Source organism: Chaetura pelagica, unplaced genomic scaffold (assembly GCF_000747805.2).
Source record: "Chaetura pelagica isolate M959 unplaced genomic scaffold, ChaPel_1.0 scaffold420, whole genome shotgun sequence".
In the NCBI taxonomy this organism is placed as follows: Eukaryota; Metazoa; Chordata; class Aves; order Apodiformes; family Apodidae; genus Chaetura; species Chaetura pelagica.
Genome location: NW_009951919.1, coordinates 293,506 through 300,744, shown reverse-complemented (window position 1 = coordinate 300,744; position 7,239 = coordinate 293,506).

Below are 7,239 nucleotides of genomic sequence, written 5' to 3'. Positions count from 1 at the left end.
AATCTCCTTCAAAAGAGAGAGCCTTGGCTTGCCAGGTGTGGGGAAGAGTTGGGGGAATTTGCCTGAACTGGGGAGGTGTTGTTGTTTAGGGTGGTGTGTGCAGGGATGGGGCAGTCAGGAGGGCAGTGGTCTCTGCTGTTATGGTGACTTTTCACATCAAAGTCCTCTGCCACTCCTGGCTTGCAAAGCTGGGCTAGAGCAATGCCAGAGGTGACACAGGGACCAGGTGCCCATCCTGGCATCAGTCTTCCCTCCAGCACCTTCTGAGCAACTTCAGCCTCTCCAGCTGTGGGTTTGCTGGCCCACAGAGGTAGGCAGGGAGGGGCTGTGGGAAACCAGGACAGACAGACAGATGGGGGCTCTAAGTTAGAAAACCTTGCTCTTACCAGAGGCCTTGGAGAAGGAGCTGATGAGCTCATCAAGAGCAGGGAGCTTTTGCAAGAGGCAAGAAACTGCTTCTCAACAGTCACAGAGTGGTGAACAATCCTACACTGGGACAAAGGAATTCCTTTAGAACCAGATGAGGTTTTTTTAGGGTGTGAAATTGTTGCATTATGCATTTGTGTAAAAGAATAGAATGAACAGAACAGTGCTAAATACCAAACTTGCCTACACAGCCTTCCTTTTAAGCACTAGGAAGCTGAAAAGGCAATTCAGTGATGTCTGCAGACTATCTGGCTCCCAAATCCTGGAACTGGGATGGATGGTGTTTATAATGCTCAGACAACAAGAAGATTCATCAAATGACACTGGGAAGCTATTGGGCTTCTGGTTAGAGCTGTACTACCTGTACCCTGGAGCTCTGCTGGGAAAAAAGGTAGAACCTCCCATAATTTGAGGATGTCTTGTAGCCCTTACACAAGAAGTATTTCACTGCTTCCAGTTTCCCGACATAATTCCACTGCCCTCTTACAGCAAGGTGCATTCAATGTTTTTTTTTAAGGAAAACTTGCTTTCTTAGTGATACAATTTCTCACAAGCCATCAGGCTTTCTACAAGTTGTCTGCAAAACATGTGGACTTGCTATTTTTTATTTGATGGACAGTACTGGGGTGTGGATCCTGCTGCCAGCTGCATCACACTTAGGGAAACCCATTTTCCAGTATCCATCTAGCTGCTCCACATTGCACAGGACTGGGATGCTGCCCAGTAACTTTGCATGGAAACCACTTCCATTAAGAACTTTCTCAATGCCCAAGTCAGAGCTCAGTGCCTCCCAGCTGTGCAGGTTTCCCCCTGCAGGACATCACCCATCCCCTGCCTCTGCACCAGCAGAGTGGCTTTGATCCAGGGTCTGGGGTGATAAAAAGCAGAGCTGAACACTGCACACAGGAGCGTGGTCTTTGCTGCTTGAAAGCCCTGACACAGGTTCTGGCCATCACAGTTCAGTATCACCTGCAGAGACCCTGAACTGATGCTGTGCCCTGGACAGTTCAGTGCTGACATGTAACAGCTTGTGCACTTTACTCACGGCCTTGGTCTTCTCATCCCAACCACCCCTCTTCAATTTTTAGCCATTGCTGCAGTTTTGCAAATCCCACAAAACAATTTGTTCTGCCCTTTGAGTGGACAAAAGAGCTCTGGTATCTGTATGACAACTGAGCTTTTGGCAGCAGGAGAAACAAAGAAAAGCAGATTATACAAGAAAGAGATTTAAAGGAGCTCAACCTCAAATTCCTGCATTTTCCCAAGAAGAGCACTCCTGGCTCACAATCTTTTTAAAAGATCTTTCACTAAGCCACGTGCCACAGAAAGAGAATTAGCAATAACCCAATGACTGCTCATCATTTGTTGATATAATCCAATGCTATAAGGATGCCCCCTGGGCCAAGGCAGCCAAATAGGATTTTCATTCATTGACATCACCAAATTGGTTGCTGTTTATAACTGCCCATCTGCCTGACTTTCTAGGGCAGGCAAGACTAGAAGTGATAGTTCTGAAGAAACCAGAGAGCTTCTGGAACTGGCTACAGCCAACTACCTGTACTGGTGAAGATAAGCAAGAGAACAGGGACTTCAGCTTGAACTTCCATCAGGAAAATAACATCTGGAGGAGAACATCTTTTCCTATACAGAAATGCCAACAGACTGTGCTGCAAGGAAAAATCTTACATTTTGTCTGATAAATAGCAGGATGGATGTTAAGCAGACAGTAAGGTCCTTACAGAGTTATCCTTAATTCAAGTTTTTGTGGGAGGTTTTATTAGGACACTACTAGTTTCCATAATTTTTAACCTCTGTGAGAGAAGGATGTTGCTATTCAGAAATACACAATCCAGTCTGTTGGTACAGGACTTATCAGAGACCAGTGTTTAGGTGATTGCTAAAGCAAACAGAAAAATCTCCACCCATAATTTCCAGAGGTTCAATATTTACAATAGATTAACATGGGCAGCTGCTACCTACAGAACACTTTTTTTTTTAACTCCAGTGAAAATGAGTTAAAATCCCTCCCCAAGTCCTCTAATGATCAACCCTTCCAGTATTTAACATTTCTTATACCAGTGATCTTCTTAACCCTAAATATAGGGTTTCTTACACAGATACATGCAGATTTTTATTTTGTACATTTTTATAGAGAGAGATACACATGTTTGTGTATCTCTATATATGAAAAATCTATGAAGAACAGTAATGCAGACCCTGGTTTAGTTATCAGTTAAAAAATTAGTAAACAATGAGAAACAGGTTTCATATTAAATTTAATTTGATTATTTTTCTGAGTTTGCATCAAATCTACATCTGGGATTACAGAAAGCTTGCAGCTCTGTCCACTTCTGTCTTGGATAGAAAAGGAAAGAACTTTGTCACCGAGTTGATGGTCAGACTAAAAATGTACCTTTTCAGAGGACAAAGTTTTAGATTAAAACATCCACAAATAACAAAGGAAGCCAATGATGTGCTTTTATAAAGCAAGGCAGTGACTGATTCCAGTGTCACATATAGACACTTGCAAAAAAGAGAATCTAATGAGGGAAATGTTCAGAAACCTGAAATGAAATCCCAAAACAATGAGCTTGTCTGATACACACCAGTCAGTTACACTCCAGTTTCTAAGAAGGCAAATGAGGGGGCAGCCCAGCTGCAAGCCTGCTCATTTCAGCTGGGTTAAAGAATTCCAGCTTTTCCCTAGCCTGGCTTCTTGATGGAAAACTAAAGCACCATGTTTTTGACTCTGGAATTTGTTTTTGAGAACAACAACATTCCCTGAGGCACAGCTGGTATTTTTTTTTAGTCTTAATCAGACCCATCCTTCATTCCTCCTCAGTCTTTTGAGTTTACCGTTGAGCTTGGTAGCAGCTTGCCTTTATAATTTGATCTATTTTGTTCAGTTGTAGCACTCATCTCATGATTAATTCAAGTCTTGAGTGATATGATCTAACTCTAAGCTGTTTGACTTGAAAATGAGAGCAAAGGTTGTCATGTTTCACTTGTGCTATTCCTTTCACTCTTGCACCAAGGAGACATTTTATGTGACTACCTCTAGACTACCTTCATTTTCCTATCAGCCCACGTATCAAAGGAGGCCTCGCATCCCCAGCTTCTGTTTGATTTTCTAATAGCCAACCAGTTCTGAAATAAACCCCCACCTCCACACTCTCTTGGGTTTCTGCATGAGAAAGCTTCTGCATCTTCTGCCTGCAGAGAACACTGCCCTGCTTGCTGCACAGCCACAATGCTGCCTTTCAATCTGTGACTCACCATTTTCCCTCGAAACATTATTAGAACAGTCATGTTTAGGGGTTCTTAACAATTTCCAGCATTTCAAGAGGCTTCTCTTAAAACTGGGGCCAATTTAACCTCAGGACATTAGCGACAACATCACATCCTTAGGGCCATGCTAATCACAGAAAGAAAAGCCAATGGATTCCAGACTCACTTACTTACATTGCTTTGGTTCCTTCCCATGCTCTTGCCTAGATCTGCCTTAGAAAAGGTTATTTGATTTCTGAAATAACACTGAGCATCTTTTTCCTTTCACTCCCCCCTAACCAAACAGCAGCAAAACCCAAACTGGGTTTTTAAGTAAGCCTAGAGGACAGGGTCTACTATTGCCTTGGTCTGAGGATGGTCAGAAATGTTGGTGTTAATACAAGGAGAAACAGATTCACAAGATCCCTTGACTCCTGTCGTGCACAAGCAGCTCCACAGCAGAGCCCTCAAGATGATACCAGGGAGGGTGGCAGAGCTCTCATAGGCCCTTGGACAGCTTTGGCTTCCCATCCAAAGGGTTTTCAGGAGTCTACAAAGACAATGGAGACACCAGAGGCTGTGCCTTGGGTTTACCCTGCACTTCAGGGAGCTTCTAGGAGCAGCCTGCTCAGGTACAATATAAACATAGACACTCTCATGACATCCAGTACCTCCCCATGGTGCTCAACTTACGTCCTTTATCAGCTGTTTGGAGGCAAGAACTCAGACTGTCAAGAACTACCAAAACAAAAGAAGTTTTCCCCCGTAAACACTCAGATGAGGGAGGGAATGCACACAGCACAGGAACATGATCTCAGTTTTGTCAGCACAGCAACGCAAGGCAATGGAGCCCATTTCCACAGGGAATTCTGTCAGATCCCCAGGCTGGAGCTGCCAAGGTCGCCCTCACTGCACACAACTCCACCCAGTGGGCTGGAGGAGGCCTGGGCATGGTCCTCCTCTTCATCCTGCTGCTGCATCTGTGCCAGCTTCATTGCCACCCCTGGTCACAGCACGGCTTGGCAGACGTTTGCTCCAGCAGTGACAAAGTCACAGACAGGCACGGGACCACCTCCAGCCCCAGCAGCTAATCCTTCCCTAGGAGATGACTATCACAATTACAAGCAGCAGCAAATCCTATAAACCCTTCACTCCTGGTTGCTTTGCTCCCAGCAACCAGGGATGGAAATCCATTCACCATTCCCAACCAGCTCAGACTGGGCAGCCAGAGCAAGAGCCCCGGAGTTGCCCACAGTTTTGGGGACTGTTGGCAAAGGGCTGCCAGGAACTGAGAGCTCCTGTGAGAAACACTGGAGACACATCCCACCCCTGGAGGTAGAGTCAGACCCTTACAAACACGGGGTTTGTTAATTCCCCACCTTCCTCTGTGGCACAGAATTGGAGTCTTTTTTCTGCAGAAGAGAGGATGAATTTCAGAGGGGCTCTGCAAGGAGGGGGGGGCAGGCAAAGCCAGGAAGGATGCGAGACGGGGCCCCAAACCACAGCGCCGGCTTTTGGGAGGAGAAGCCCGGGCTGGGAAGGAGAATTTAATGCATTTTTGCCACCAGAAGGCAGTGGGGAGCTGCAGATGTAAACAGCGGGAATCCAGCACCACCTTCCCTCTGGAAAAACAGCCGAAGGAGCCTCTCCCTTCGCTGTGCCTGGTCATAAGCCCCTTCTCTGTCCTTAGGAAAGCACGGGGGAATTGCCGCTTACCAAGAGAGTCTTGTTGTAATTGTGCTTGGGGAATAAATGTGCATTGAGGGGGGTTTCCCGAGTACCAGCTATCCGAGGGAGGAAAATAAGAGCCATCAGAACGGGAAGGTGAGGATGGTCTCCAGGGGCTGGGGGCAGAACCAGCCATAGAGCAGGGAATGTGCCCGTGATGCCGTAGCTGGGAGCGCTGCAGCCCCCGGGCACAGGAGATGTCCTGCCTGCAAGGGAGGGGTCCCAGCCTGGGACAAACCTTCTGGCCACTCCTTGGGGCAGAACATCTCTAGGTGCACAGGTCACCTTCCCCCCAGGCACGGTGAGGTCAGGGAACACCCCAAGCAGTGGAAGGAAACGGAGACACCATGTGTGGGGCAGGGATTTGAATCCAGGCAGCTGGGCAGCCCGGAGGGAGCACCACTGGGCAGGCCAAGGGCTGTGCAAGGGCTGGAGCTGCTGGTGCCTGCAGCTTCTGCAGGGACTTGGGTGGGTTTGTGAGCTTAGAAGCTGGTGTCAGGAACGGGCTCTTGTGTGATTTCCATTTATTGGGAAATATTTTCACCGGATTAACAACAAACTCAAGTTCTAACTGAGAAATGGACATAAACCCCCAGCACACACCTTGCCCCTCCACCTGCTGAAACCTCCCTGGAGTGACCACAGGCACAGACCACCCCTGCATGGACCACCCCCTTGGGCAGAGATTCTCCAGCACTGTTACTGTTTTTGGAGGGGGAGCTAAATGTGCAAAGTCACTGCCCTGCAGCTCCAACCTGTGACTGAGTGGGCAGCAGGGATGCAGTGAGTGCACACGAAACCCTTGTGGGCTTGTTGCAGCCACCGTGGCCACAGTGCAGCTGTGCTGTGACCCTCCCTGCAGGCATGTGCTCCCCTCACATCTCACACATCTTGGTGGGGAAGGAGCAGTTGATAGGAGGAGTTTTTCCTGGGAGAGCCGTTTCTCGGAAGTGAGCATCTCCTGAACATAAATGACTTCCAGAGCTCCTGATGGCAACTTAAGATGTTACAAAGCTGTTTTCCACCTGGGCCATCCACCCAGGATGCTCAATGGAGGTGATGCTCAATAGCAAGGATGGCTGAGCAGAACATCTGTCCCACCACGGCTGTTCTGACTGGCAGGGAAGTATTTCAGCACAAACCTGCCTTCATCAGCAATTACATTGGGCGTCAGAGATTCAGTTTCACAAGTTGTTCAAGAACACCTACGTCTGCCTTGCTCCCATAAAGGTCAATCCTGCTAAGCCAGCTGAGATCAAGCCATGTGTCTTTTTGCTGCATCTGTTCTCAGCCAGGACAGGTGCCCCCATTCCTGGCACAGCCAGGTGAGTCCAAAGGAGGAAGTGAGACAGGAGCAGCACGCTGCTCAATGCAAAGAGAAATGGGCTCAGTGTAAACCCACAGGCAAGATTTAAGTGAAAACAGTATAGAAGTGTAAGAAAATAAGGCTCAAAAGCCAGTGTGCAGAGTACCAGCCACATCTGGGTTTCTGTCTTTCTTAAACGAAGAGAGTGATGAGGGTATTTTGGGCAGACATGGACAAAGATCCACCAAAATAACTGAAATATTTGTGTCCTGTGATCCAGCCTTTTCAGTGCCAGGAGCTGATGCCTGCAAGCAGGAGAATGGCACGTCCAGAGAGGTCACTGAGTTAAGTGCTGCTAATTCCCTGTTTATTGACTTCAGCAAGTCGGGATCAGGACGGGCCAGGGGTGCGAGGTGCCTTGTGCTGTTCCCGTGGCATGTCAGGAATGCGGCTCCTCTACCACCACCTCTGCCCGTTGTTTAAAGAGAGGGCGGTGCAGGAGGCGGGGGGGG